Source organism: Natator depressus, chromosome 10, assembly GCF_965152275.1.
Source record: "Natator depressus isolate rNatDep1 chromosome 10, rNatDep2.hap1, whole genome shotgun sequence".
Taxonomy (NCBI): domain Eukaryota; kingdom Metazoa; phylum Chordata; order Testudines; family Cheloniidae; genus Natator; species Natator depressus.
The window spans coordinates 5,988,864-6,002,471 of record NC_134243.1 but is presented as its reverse complement, the minus strand read 5'-3'; the positions used below and the strand labels follow the sequence as shown (position 1 = coordinate 6,002,471).

Here is a 13,608-nt window from a genome sequence, read left to right as displayed (position 1 = left end):
TGAGCTGCTGGGAAATAAATTTCCTGTCACCTCTCGAAAGAGGCTTCATTGTGCAATAATCAGTACCAGCAACCAGATGCCGGGTTTGCCACTAAGCCATCAGTTTAGAAATAAGTGCCTGGGATCATAAGATCATTGCATGTTAACTAATTCTGAGCAAAAGTTCTGGTATATCTTTCCTCTCAAAAGCCAGCAGAGCCTGGGAAATTCCTGGTTTAGCATCTTCTTGGGAGCTGCCTGCTTTCCCTTTAACTTGCAGTGGTAGGCTCAAAGTCTTCAGGTGGCCTTTCCAGACCTGCGGTCCCTTTAACACCCAAGAGACTCATGGGAGCTCACCATCTTGAAATGACACATTGTGGAGAGCTCTTCCCTGCATGGTTAATATCCAAATCTTTTCTGAGTGTGGAAGCCACAGTAATACTTGGCAATCATGACTACACTTTCCTAGATAACATTTATCACAGCTACTAGAGAAGAAAAAGACCTATTTGATCATCTCCTCCGTCTTCCTTCCATTATAACAGCCCTACAGTACATTTCCCAGTATGGTGTCCAGTTGAGCTTCCACCACACTCCTCAGGATTCTTCGCTATCAGGACATTTTAAAGATGCAATCCTTATTTTGGAATATCATAACTGATTGTTACTTCTGCACATTGTTAACATCAATGTGTTATTTGTTGCCAGTAGCACCCACAAGCTGCTAGTGTACATTAGTTAGTGTAAAACCAATTGAGAATTTAATGCAAATGAATGGATCTTTCAACTATTATTTTCCCAAAAGCACTATTGTTTTATGGTTATAATTTTCATGCAATACTTCAAAAAACCTGCATTATACAGCTAACATTCATATCTTACATCTGAAGAAGCTCCTTGTGCAGCCATTTAATAAAGACTAGTGCTATGGACAATGTTAACTTTACTTCATGTTGCTGCATTTATCACCAACACTCTGTGTAATGGGGAGCCACATTCCACTTTCAAATCCATTCCTTAATGTTGTTGCTCATTGAATTAGACGTCCTGAAGGACGATCACTGTGTCAGATGAACCCACGATGCTTGGTGCATGTCACAATTGCTAAAATGTCTAAATTGTCTTGTCAGGATACGTTAGTGGAGGAAGTTGAATTCATTCCTTGGATACTGAGTGATTGGATGGAATGTGCATTGATGTTTTTTGGCTGGGCAGTTGTCAGCAGTAGCAGGTAATGCAATTTAAGGTAGCTCATGTACTTCATCCATGGCTTATAAACAGACCTTATTTTGGTGGGTAGAGGAGGTCTGCATCGACAATTAATTGAATCTATACAGTGACACCTGTCAAAAGCAACCACTCAAAGGTACCACCAAAAACGAGGTACCCTTAAGGGTATTCTTAAGGAGAAAGCATAAAACAGGTTGGCAGAATTGTACTCGGAACCATAGGGCATGCTTTGAGATGGATTTTAAGACAGGAGGTGAGCTCATAAGGATGTTCTCTTGTACAGGTTTTGCTGTGTGTGAGGGGGCTTGATTGGTTCTGTGGCTTGGCATTTTTAAGCAAAATATTCAGCAGTGTCTGCTTTCTGCATCTGGGCAGCATTAAATCTAGCCTCTCCTGGAAACTTTACTGTACATTGCAATGTAATCCCCTTTCCCAGGAATGGATAGGTCATCTCATTTTTTGTGGCAGGAGACAATGAACAGTGGAGATCACAATCTATGCCCCTAAAGAACACTGTGCTATACTGTTGCCCGTCTGCAGTAACAACACAAGGACAGATCGGAATTGATCTCCAAGCACTCCCATTCTGGATGGTACCTGAGCCAGTGCTATAAACACGAATGAAGCCTCCTGCCTGTGGAATAGCATGGTCAGTGTCAATAAATTTATGTTTTAGGCATGAATGGGTTTTGCTAATTGAGTTTATCCTTGAAAATGAGCAGCACATCTGAGTTTCTCCCAGCTTCTATAATCCTCAGCAACTGGGCTGCTTAAGGGAATTCAGTTTCCACTTGTCTCTTCAAGGCTTTTTCCCCGGATACATCCATGTCCAGTTGATGTGTTTGCTCTCCACTAGCTGGGGGACAGAGGTTTTTGAACCACAGCTCCCACATCTATGGGGGTGCCCTTGACAAATCAGAAAGACTGCCCCATTGTGGGGTAAACCTAATGGTTCATTAAATTCTCACCCCCCACTCTGGACCCCCTGGGCTGGGTAAAAGTACCAGAGCAGCGTAAAGGGACCCTAAACGGCCTGGTTCTGGCTGGGGGGAGGATACCCTAGGTGCAGGCACTGTAGGAGACAGGCAATGGGCTGCCTTCTGAGGATGCCCTGGCAAGGCCTGGGGTCAGGAAGGGTATGGCAGAAGCATGCAGCACTGTGGAGATTCCCACGGATACTGCAGCCCTGGGAGGACAGGCCTCCCATGCCTATGTATATTATGCTGGCTAACTCTCCAGTCCCCAGGGCTGTCCAAGACTATGAAGGTGCAAAGGTGACTTAAAGCCACCTTCCCTCCCTCTGCTTCTGGGTTGAGAGTTCTGTGCTACAGCCCAGTCTCTCACCCCTGAAGCGCTGTAAATATAGTTTGGGTAAATCTAGCCATGTTTTTTCTACATCACCCATCACTGTAATATGTGAGTGCTGGATCTGACTTTGGGGAACGAATGTGTTTCACTTTTATGTGTCTACTTAGGAGTCTGGTTTAACGTACACCTGGACAGTAGCTTATACTCCTAGGAATTGTCTTGACCATTGAAAGAAGGAAACCTTGTCCTGGGACAAAGAACAACAACAAAGACAAACCAACCCACCCACAAACTCAAAACAAGATTTTTTGCCTCCACATAAAATTAAGTGGTTTAAAAACAATTGTTTGAGAGACTAAGTTTTATTAGCTTGCTCAGAGAGGAGAAAACAAAGATGACAAGCCATTAATATTGCAATCTATATGTTCCATTATTCATCAAGTGCTTTTGTTTTATGTGTGTGTAATCGGTGTCTTTGTGTGGATTTGCAATGCATTTATCTCTCTCTGCTTGTGCCATCTTGGCCACATTTCATTTTGCACTTCTTCCCACTGCAGAAGCCTGGCTGGTTACTCCACTAATTGAGTTTGTGTAATGAAAGTCACTAAAAATCGCTTTCATGTGGTATGTTGTCACAGATCTTATTAAACCATTAGATTTGTTTTTACCCCCTCCAATAAATACATAAAAGCAATTCCCTAATATTTTCCCTAATGTGTCCAGAGAAGCTGCACTACATAAATTACATTGCTCTTGCATTATTTAACCTGCCCACACACCCTAGGGCTTTAAAGAGAAACTCAAGATACTACAGAGCTCTCATCACAGACAGGTGTATGTGGGTGTCACAGTTCAGGGCACCTGCACCTGTATTCCCCCTCCGTGGTCCACCAAAGGCACCCACTTCCCGACCGTCACCTCTCTTGGGCAGAGAGCTACAACTCTCTCCCTTCCCACCAGGGTTTTTCCAGGCTGCACAGTTCCCTGCCTAACACTGTGATATTCCCAGCAAGCCAGACTGCCTAAAAGGCCAACGTCTGCCCTTTGCTTTCTCTCTGAAGGCCGTGAAGAGTGTAACTGCCCAGTTACAAATTACCACACCGCTCTTTCTAAGCAAGCACATTTATTCTTATTCTAAGGGGAAAGCATTACAGAGGAAACATATTAAAAACAATAAAAGAACCTACACACATGCTAACGAGCTTAACAGAGATCGTCCCCAACTCCAACTTCAAGCTCTGGCAGGTATCAGTTCTTCCAAACTCACAACGGGGTTTGTCCCTGGAGTGACAAGTTCAGAACCACAACCCAGAGTGGGCAGACCATCCTGTTTCTTTACACAGCTCGGGTTTTCCATCTGCAGCTTCTAGGAACAGGTAATCAGCAGACAATCACCCTCTCCTCAGGGCATAGCTTCAAAGGGCTGAGTTTTTGCATAATTGGAGGTGGGACATTTGCATTATCTTCTCCTTAGGAATTCCCTGGAAAATCCATGTCACACTTATAGCCCCAAAAGTCCATACTCGTCTGACACAATTTCATTATGCTCCTGTGAACACCCAGGCCTCACACCACATCTCCCTCTAGAGAGGATACACACAATCCCAGCCCACAAGAACGCATACCCTTTGCATTGAACACCAAATGGTTTTCTGAGGCTAGTGCAGGAAATTGCTGTATCTGTCACACGGTGATCAATTTACGGCAGGAGACAGAGTTTTTAAAATCTCCACACCTGCAGGCATCTAGTCTGGCTTTTTTACAAGTCTAACCGAGACGTGGTACCTTGTTGTTTTGCACCCAGAGCAGATCAGGAGCCAGATGAGAGAGACAGTCTGGTTTTTCCCTTGCACCAGGGGATGTAATCTATGCTCACAGTATATCAGGTGCAGATTACTTCCCCTGGTGCACCCGCTCAGATGTGCTGGTCAGCGCATTGGGAGTGGAGCCACGTTTCTGCTCACCCTGGGATACTAAAACCCTGCAGCGGCTGCTTTCTCTTCTAATGCAGGTAGCCTGGATAGGGGAATAAGACCTTAGTTGCCATTCCTCCCCTGAGAGAGCATGGAGCCAGCATCCCAACTTGACCCTTAAGAGGACCAAGATCCTGATCTCCTGGAAAACACATCTCATTTTGGATAGAAGGTGGTGCCATTTGCAGAGAGGCGAGAACAATTATTAGGCCTTTTCTTCAAATTCAGGACCTGCTTGTATCAGCATCAGGAAGGCAAAGCCTTTGGTGGCACCGTCATTTCCCCATCACTGGAGAAAGAAGTCTCCTTAGTATAGTGTTGCTGCAGAAGGCTTAAGAGAAATTAACAGTACTGCAGCAAAGAGGTAAAAAGCTGGTTTTTGTTAAAGCACTGGCTTCTTCCCCTATTATTTTTCTCACATGGCAAAGGGGAAATACAGATCAGTGGACAAAGCAAGCAACTGACAGCCAGAATCTCCTGAGTTCTCGTCTTAGACTTCTACTGATTTGCTGGGTGGATTTGGACAGGTCACATCAGCCCCAGTTCAGCAAGCACCTGCCTAACTTTCAGCAGTGACTTTATTTCAATGGGGCTGAGTGCGTACTTAAAGTTAGTCATGTATTGAAGAGTCTTGCTGAATCGGGGCCCGAGGGCCTGATTTTCATCCAGGTCTCAACCCAGCTTCCATTTTCATGGGCTCACGTTTAAACACCCTGACAGCTGCACCTGGATGTTTGCTTCCACAGTGAATTGCATGACAAATGTTAGTAACCAGGCACCGAACTGCTGATTTGCAAGTGCAACCACGTACCACAGTGACACAGCTAACTCTTAATAGTTGCATTTGCTTATTCATCGCAGATGCAGAACTTTGCGGGAAAGTTGTTTGCAGGAACAAAAGTGAGACTAGAGTTGAAAGTCAAGCCCTAAATCTCTCGTTTCCGTTTTTCCATTACTATCCATCGGGATATCCATACTCATTTGCCTACTTTGGGGGAATTTAAAGGGTTAAGTAGTTAATATTTGTCCGGTTCTTTGAATATATTATGTCTTAAGATAGATAGACACACAGAGAGATCGACAGTAGATGATTAGGTTGGATGGACCTGATATATTAGGTCCCAATTTCTCAAGTTAATTCATAGAAACACTCTGTTTTTGAAGACACTGGCACAGCAGAGAGAAGCAGGAAAATGAATGTTTGAACTTTAACTTTCCCCAATATCACCCTATTTACCATATGGCAAAGCTGTGTGTATCTTTCACTGTTCACATTTAAATGTCAAAGTATCAGCATGTCTAAATCCCACATTCTCAGATGGAAATGGTCGGTTTTCAAATGCAAAAGGCACACGGGAATGTAATATACATATTACTTGGTGTCAGAATCTAACCTTTAAGAGATGTGCTTTGAAAGCACTGTGTAGGGTGAAGCCAGGGAGTTTAATGAAACAACAATTTACTATTCTACAGCACCTTCATCCCAAATGATTCCAAGCTACTTTGCAAAGTGACATAAACCAGCACAGTTCAGACCCTCTATCGTTTGTTACTAATAAAAAACCTGATATAATGAATGTATAATGAACATTTATGCTTCTATACCTTGAGGCTTTCCTGTTCCTAGGACTGAAAAAAAGGTAATGAAGGGATCAAATACAATCTAAAAAACTATCCAGCCCTTTGCTTGTACTCACATTTCTCCATTCGAAAGAACAAAGCAATAAAACCTCTCTCCATTCTCCAAGAAGCACTCTGCATGCATTATTTAAAATGCCATTTTTCAAAACCCAAGTAAATGGAGAGCACTTTAACTCTCCAATACAGAGGTGTGTGTCCTGGAGGAGGCAGACTCCATTTAGTAGCACATCAGTCTGGGGAAACTTTCTCCTTTGGGCCTTTCATAGGCATGAAATGCAATCCTGGCCTTGGGCCCTGCGAATTAGCGACCCGGGCATGAGGACCCGCTCCCCACAGTCTGTGGAAGGTCTAGGTCTAATAGCCCAGCAAATAGCCTGTACTGCACAGCTAGACCTGCTGTTTTATTCAGAGGGAAGTTTTCCTACCTCACCCCTTTACGTCTTCTCTGGGTCTCCCAGTCTCCTCACTGGTGGATCAGGATCTCCCTGCCTGGAGAGCTTTCTTCGCCATTCTGAGCTTCCTTTCCTGCTCTGACTCTCCTTCTTACTCCCTGCCATCTCTTCCCCTCACAGCCTCTTTCCCCGGCTGGGCCCTGCCAGCATTGCGACCTGGCTTCTTTTCTACCGGGATCACCTAATTCCTCACAGGAGGGGCTCGTCCTGTAGTCAGGGTTGCTTTAGCCCCAGGCTCTCCAGCCCAAGGGCAAGCCACCCTGTGGCAGCTGTACATACCCAGGCCCAAGGTCCCGGTAGCCTGCACAGAGGCATCGGGGGAGTCTTGCTCTTCCCCAGGGCGTGTGTAGGCCAAGTCACAGTTTAGCCTGTAGCAAAATGAGAGAAAGCTTGTACCTCGCTTTTCTTTTCTTTTGCAAACCCTTTCCACACCTACAATTCCATTATCTGAAACGGGTTGCCTAGTGCATAGAATCATAGAATATCAGGGTTGGAAGGGACCTCAGGAGGTCATCTAGTCCAACCCCCTGCTCAAAGCAGGACCAATCCCCAATTAAATCATCCCAGCCAGGGCTTTGTCAAGCCTGACCTTAAAAACTTCTAAGGAAGGAGATTCCACCACCTCCCTAGGTAACGCAGCGGTAACACGCTTCAGCGAGGATATCTGACAACGCTGTCCTTGTACAATGAGTCTAAAAAGTAGTTAAAAACATCAATTCCTTCCCAGCCGCATGGCTAGACAAATGCTTCCCTTTGTTAATCTCCCATTATTTCCCTAGGAAGGTCCAGTTTTGCAGCACCATCATTTCTTCTTTATGAAGATGTTGGAAATCTCTACAGCCCTTCAGGCAATTGCCGTGCAAGAGGCATTGAATATAGTAGCATGTGTTGTGTGTGACAAAGGAAAAGACAAATGGTGACTTGCCAGACATGTATTCCCCGAGGCTACCCACTCGATGAGCACAATTAAAGTGATTCAGGAAGCAGGGCAGCATTTGCCTCTTCCAAATGGATGACCGTGCGAGAAGATTTGACAAGGCCCATGGAGAATTGCTGATGAGGAATTGGTTTTATGCGCCTTTAACTCTCAGTGATTTTCATAGTCTTAGGATCCCATGGTTCCCAGGACAATGCTGATGGGAGAGGATGACTCCAGGGGGAGTCTGTTATGTGACGTCACAGCACAGAGTGACTAATATCATCTCTTAGAAAATCTCCCGGCCAAAAAGAGGAGGGTTTTCATTGTCCAGGGATAGAATGAGAAGCTACACAGGGAGGTGGGTATTGCCCAAGGTACTGTACTCTGTCTCCATTTAAAAACACCTTTCTGTACTTTGTTTTGAGAAATTCTCTCTTCCTTTCGGTCATGGTGCCCAAGAGATTACTTCTTCACCAGTTACCATGTTATTAGCTCCTTTAATGGCCAAAACAAATGGGCAAGAGAGTTCTGACTGCATTAGAAAATGCTCTTTTGTTCTTTCATTTTTTGTCGGCTGGGTTCAAGTAATATATTCCTGAAAATAAGATCCCAGCGCTGTCTAGGGCCAGGTTAGTTGGGATAGGGGTTCTACAAGCTTCTCCCATACAGCTCAACTAATACTCATTAAGTCTCACATTCAACATTAAGTCTCACATCCCAGTCCTGGGCCATCATAGACTTCTGCTCCTCGACTTCATCTCCATGCTTGTTGAATCATGGTGTCCCTACATTCAATGCACCCTCACCATGACCTAGGAGGAAGGGGTTGTTAAAGTGCAGGACTGAAAATTTGGAGATCTGGGTTCTAGCTCTGACTTCCTGTGCGATCTTGGGCAGGTCACTTCCGTGACTATTGCCCGTGCCTCTGTTTCCCCATCGGTAAAATAGGGAAAACAATACTGCCCTACCGCCCTGTGTTGTTGTGAGGTTTAATTCATTAATGTTGGTAAAGTGCTTTGGGATCCTCAAATGGAAGGCTCTATAGGTTGTTCTATGCAATGATGCTACTCTTCCAGCCCTGGCTCTTCACTACTCAGAGGGGGCTAGCTGTGTTGCATTGTAACTAACTGGGTGGTGATGTAAATATAACAATCCATTGCTTGAGTTGTCAGCTGTGTTTGAACTTGGGGACCTTCAGTGCTGAAAGCATAAGTCTCTACCATTTGGGATAACTCGAGGAGTAACTCCCTTAGCTGTAGCTGAGGTAAGCAGTTCCCCTTATAGGTAGCCCAACTACTAAGGGAAGACAAAGAGCAACATGCACCAGACTGCAATAAATACCCATTCTGGATTAGACTGAATCTAATATGCCCTCCATATAAACTCTATCATGCTGGAACCCGGGAGACTAACGGCGAAAGTCTTGTGCGCTAACCCAGTGATTTGCCTTCTCTGTCCACCACGAATCCCCGAGAAGTGCTCCTTTAATGATTTGTCAATGTCTCTATGGAATAAATAACTGTTCTATTAAATCATGATGAAATGCTTGTTTGATACCCTTCATTAGAGCAAAACTCTCTGGCATAGAGAGATGAAGAATGGGCAAATTAATCTACTAATTGCATTACCTTCAGTCCTCTGGCTTTGAAATGCATCCTTTACAGTTGTAATCACTCAGTACAAGAGCTTGTGAAGGACAAATGGAAATGGTACCTGGCTGTGTAGTATTTTGGAGGAGCTTTATTCCAGTGGCGGTGTGGGAGAGGAGTGGTAGGACTTATTGGTGAAATAGCATCACATTGCTGAAATGCAGTTGTCCACGCAATGGCAGATTTCTAATTTTGGAGCAACAAGACACAATATAAGCTGACTGGCTGTGACACTTTATGGACAGCCTTTAACATATGGCTGTTGGGCGGCGATAGGCTAACAACATGATCTGCAAAAATGAGGAGTTGTTTATCTAGATCTATGGGATTTCAAAGTCAGGACCTTTAATTCAACAGTACTCAGACCCAAAATCGAAATAATGAAGGTTGCTACCCAGCACACTGGCTTAAGTCCACCTTAAAGGAAGCCAGCTAGGTGCATGATGTAAGAGCCACTCATGCATTTATCAGTTTGTGGCCAAATCAATTATTTTCTAGGGTTTTTTAAATGAATACCTGTAATATGGCATGGTCTGGGCCATTTAGTGCATGTTCAGTAAGTTGCTTTATGCAGAGAATGTAAGTAAGCAGTTCCGCCACACTTTATGAACTTCCAATAGGAGCAGTGACCCCAGAAAGATGGATTAGCTCAAGTTTATTTCCCCCTTATTGCTCTTATAAATGAGCAACACAACCTGAAGACAGCTGCCATCTTTTCAAGTTATTCCCCAGACGTCCCCTCTCTGCAAGTTGCAATTTAAGACAGGCCAACATTCATTCTGCTATCTGGCTGCCCAAACACTATGTCATTCCAGGAAGTACTACACTGTGGGGACACATGCATTTTAGGGCTTTCGAGAGCTCCCGCCACCATTGTATCTCAGTGCTTACAACGCCCCTGGAGCAGGCCATGTTCCGATCCAGCCTTCTTGCACTACAGAAACCTGTTCATACTCCACTGGTTGGATAGCCACTCCATGCTGTTTAGTTCAGATCCCTCCCTCCTTTGCTGATTTGTGCAGCAATAACATGCCTTGTATCTTCAGCCCATTTGCCAGGGCCCAAGAGAAGAGGTCTCCCTTCCTGGAGATCTCTCTGACTCTGGGCTCAGCTGCTCCTCTCTCTTGCATGTCTTTCCTGTGCCCCTTTTTAAATCAGTCCTCAGCTGACAGCTAATTAATCCTTTAGCTCACTCAACCTGTTATCCTGATTACCCAGTTACATTTCATTCCCCAATCAGCCCTCTCTGGGGAAGTTAATTAGTATCATACAGCATAGGCTCACCTGTTAACTCCCAAATACTTTGTCACAACCCCCCGTTTACAGGTGGAGAATTAAGGCACAGAGAGATCAATGTCCCCGTTTTCAGAGGTTCTGAAAATGTCTCCTTAACTGTAGCGGAATCTAGAGGTTCTTGGCATCTTTGAAAATCAGGTCCTGAGTAGAGCTATTTGGAAGATTTCTGACTAAAAATTTTTTTTTGTTGGAAAATGCCAATTCATCAAAGCTGAAACTTTTCACAGGAAAGGACCAGGTGGCAACAGATTTCTCGCTTAGACTTTTCTTTTCTTTTTTTTTTAAGTTCTGAAATTGTTCAAAGGTCCTGTTTTGACATTTTTGAAGTGAAAAGTTGTGTTTTTCAAGTCAGCATGATTTAGAGTTTCCGAATTTAAGTTAATACGTAGTAAAAACCGGAAAAGTTCAAAATCCAAATGAAATTTCCAATATTGTTGTGAATCAAATTTAAAAAAAAAAAAAGTCATTTCACATGAATTGAAAGATGTTGTTTTGCTAATTTCGAAATGTTTTCGACTTTTCATCCTGATTCTAGACTGGGAAAAATTTTCAAAATCTCTAAAACTTTGGTGGGACACGAAAACCATTTCCCACCCAGCTCTAGGCATAAGAGACTTGCCCCAGGTCACACAGGAAAGAAGTGGCAGAGCCAGGAAGTCACCCTAAATCTCCTGAATTCCAGTCTGGGCCTGAAACACAAGGCCATCCTTCTGTTCGGTCTTTTTTGTAACCAACACCATAAAACATGACAGCAGTCACCACTTTAGAGGCTATGACTATTGGCTATGACTATTGAGGGGATGATTAGAAAAGTCATTTGGATAAACAATGGCTGTTAGTCAAGAGGAAACATTGTAATGGAAAAAATTCTCTTTCAATGACATTTTCCAGTTTTTCAACTAATCGGCATTTTTTTAACAGTTTTTTTATTTTTTTTAATCCAAAAACATTTTTTAAAAACCTAGTTTGGGGGTGGGGGGGAGGCAGGGATGGCCGGGAAAAAAAATTGGGGAAATGTCAACAAAAACCAAAACCTGGAACGTTTCACAATTTCCCCCAAAATTAATTGGTATTTTTCCATCCGCTCTATTAGACAAGTGTCCAGTGCAGGAGGAAGTTCTGCAGTGTCTCTCTATTGAAAAAGACTTTGGAGGAAATCTCGCTCTACTGGGGGGCAGCATATGTGGTTCGTCTAAGGAGTAGACATAAGACAGACAGAAGTAAGAGTTAGAAGGAAATCTCTTACATCAGGAGGATTATCAACTGGCTGGTTAAGCTGGCTTCATGGGCCCTTTGCAACACCGGAACAGGAAAGAGGAGCTGTGTATGTGTTGAGAATCTGGCCAAAGGATTTCTGAGCAACACTCTTAGGAATGAATGTCCTGGCAGGATTGCTCTGGGCGGTAAGATCATGATTATGATTAGTAGTAGTAATTAACAGTCATTGACCAGGACTCCATTGTGCCAGATGATGTACAAACACAGACTAAAAAGACAGCCCCTACCCCACTGAGGTCCTTGCTATTCCTTCAGGTTCTGCTCTGTTGAAATGTGGCTGGTTCTGGTTCAACCCTTCAGCCTGAAGGAATGGAGAGCAGCAACCCATTGGGCTTTGTCCTGCCATGAGCTGAGAAGAGCCGAGTTGACGAGATCTCTCTCTCTCTCTCTCCTTTGTGTTTGACCAAGAAGAGGTTTCTAGGGCCAAGTCTGTGCTGAAAGCACAACCACTAGGTGTGTAGCTACACGCCCCAGGGAAAGGCTCCGGCAGCGGGGAAAGGCCCCGGCAGCAAACCTTTCCCTGAGGCAAGGAAAGGCTCTAGCAGGGGGGAAGGCAGTGGGCCACTACACTGCTACAAAGAGCAGTGGAGACATGGGAGGCACAACTCGTATGTGTAGAGAGCTCTGTAGGGTGTGTAACCTGGGGTTCAGGTGTGTAGCACACTCGACTCTGCTCCACTCACATAAGCAGTGCCTCGCTGCTATTGATACCTGGGCTCGCTGGGTGCGCAGTGTCTGTATTCCATACACTGTCTGCCATAAACGTCAACGTACCTTTAAATGGAAAGGTTTCTCTGGAGGGATTACATACTTAATACAATAAAAGACCTGTAAGGGCAGACTGAACGGCTGTTGCTACCTATGACTGTTAGATGGAATAGCATAAATAATGCAAAATTAGGTCTCATTATTTCATCACCAGCCCTGATTATGTATAATCTCACCGACATTACCAGTTAGAAAATAGCACCTTTAGGCTAAACTCTGCCATTATCTAGCCTATTACCACGAGATTTCATTAACAAAATCTCATTGCTGGGAAATAAGGGGAATATTTTCTCTTTTATGCAAAGAAAATAATTTGTTCTATTGAATAATTTCATTTATTTTAGGTCATTTTCCAAGATGTTTGGATCTTTTGTTCTGTGGTTGCATCACGTACGAAGAAAGGATGGGATCTTGTAATCAAAGACTGTATCGCAATGCATACGCACAAACGGCCGAATTCAAGTTGCACAGGTAACCTTAATACAGGCAGGTCACAGAGCTGGCCTCCCACAGGGCCCCCTGGGGGTTGTAGCCCTCCAGCCCAGTCTGCAGAAGTCATGCAGAACTGCAAGACTGGGTCAGCTGAGTCAGCTCCCGGGGCTCAGAATTGCAGTACAGACATTCAGGCTCAGGCCGGAGCCTTGGCTCTGAGACCTTCTCCACTTGTGGGGTGCCACAGTCCCGACCCCAGCCTGAGCTGAATGTCTACACTGCAAGTTTATAGACCTACCGCCCAGGCCCCCAAAGCCCGAGTCAGCTCACCTGGGCCAGCCATGGCCATGCCACAGGTCTGTTATCACCGTGTAGACGTAGCCTGCAGGGCCATACCCTCGATCCGTGCCTCTTTAAGTCTCTATTACAGTCTGTGCAGCTGGTTCAGCATCAGAACTCTCAGGAAAGGGATCAACGGGCAGTGGTCACCTGAGCAGTTCCAGCCTTCTGCCAACTCCTCCCCGGGAGCCAAGGTCTAAAGGCCAGTTCTCTCCCCAGCCTACCACCCACAGAGCTGGGCTGCTGCCTTTTACCTCCTCCCTCCAGGCCAGGCAGGCCCTACAGGTTCGGCTGGGTGGGGCTGCTCTAGCTCAGAGCAGATCCTTAACCCTCAGCTAGCTGGC

The 13,608-nt window shown here is 44.7% G+C and overlaps 1 long non-coding RNA gene across 1 annotated transcript in view; it reads right to left on the bottom strand.

The window, feature by feature from the left end:
* The window catches only part of LOC141994346 (uncharacterized), a 34,149-nt gene extending 20,743 nt beyond the window's left edge, over positions 1 to 13,406 (bottom strand). The window contains exon 1 of the long non-coding RNA XR_012641104.1: positions 13,256 to 13,406. This is a non-coding gene — a long non-coding RNA (uncharacterized LOC141994346). The remainder of the gene's footprint in view (positions 1 to 13,255) is intronic.
* Between the last annotated feature and the right edge of the window lie 202 nt (positions 13,407 to 13,608).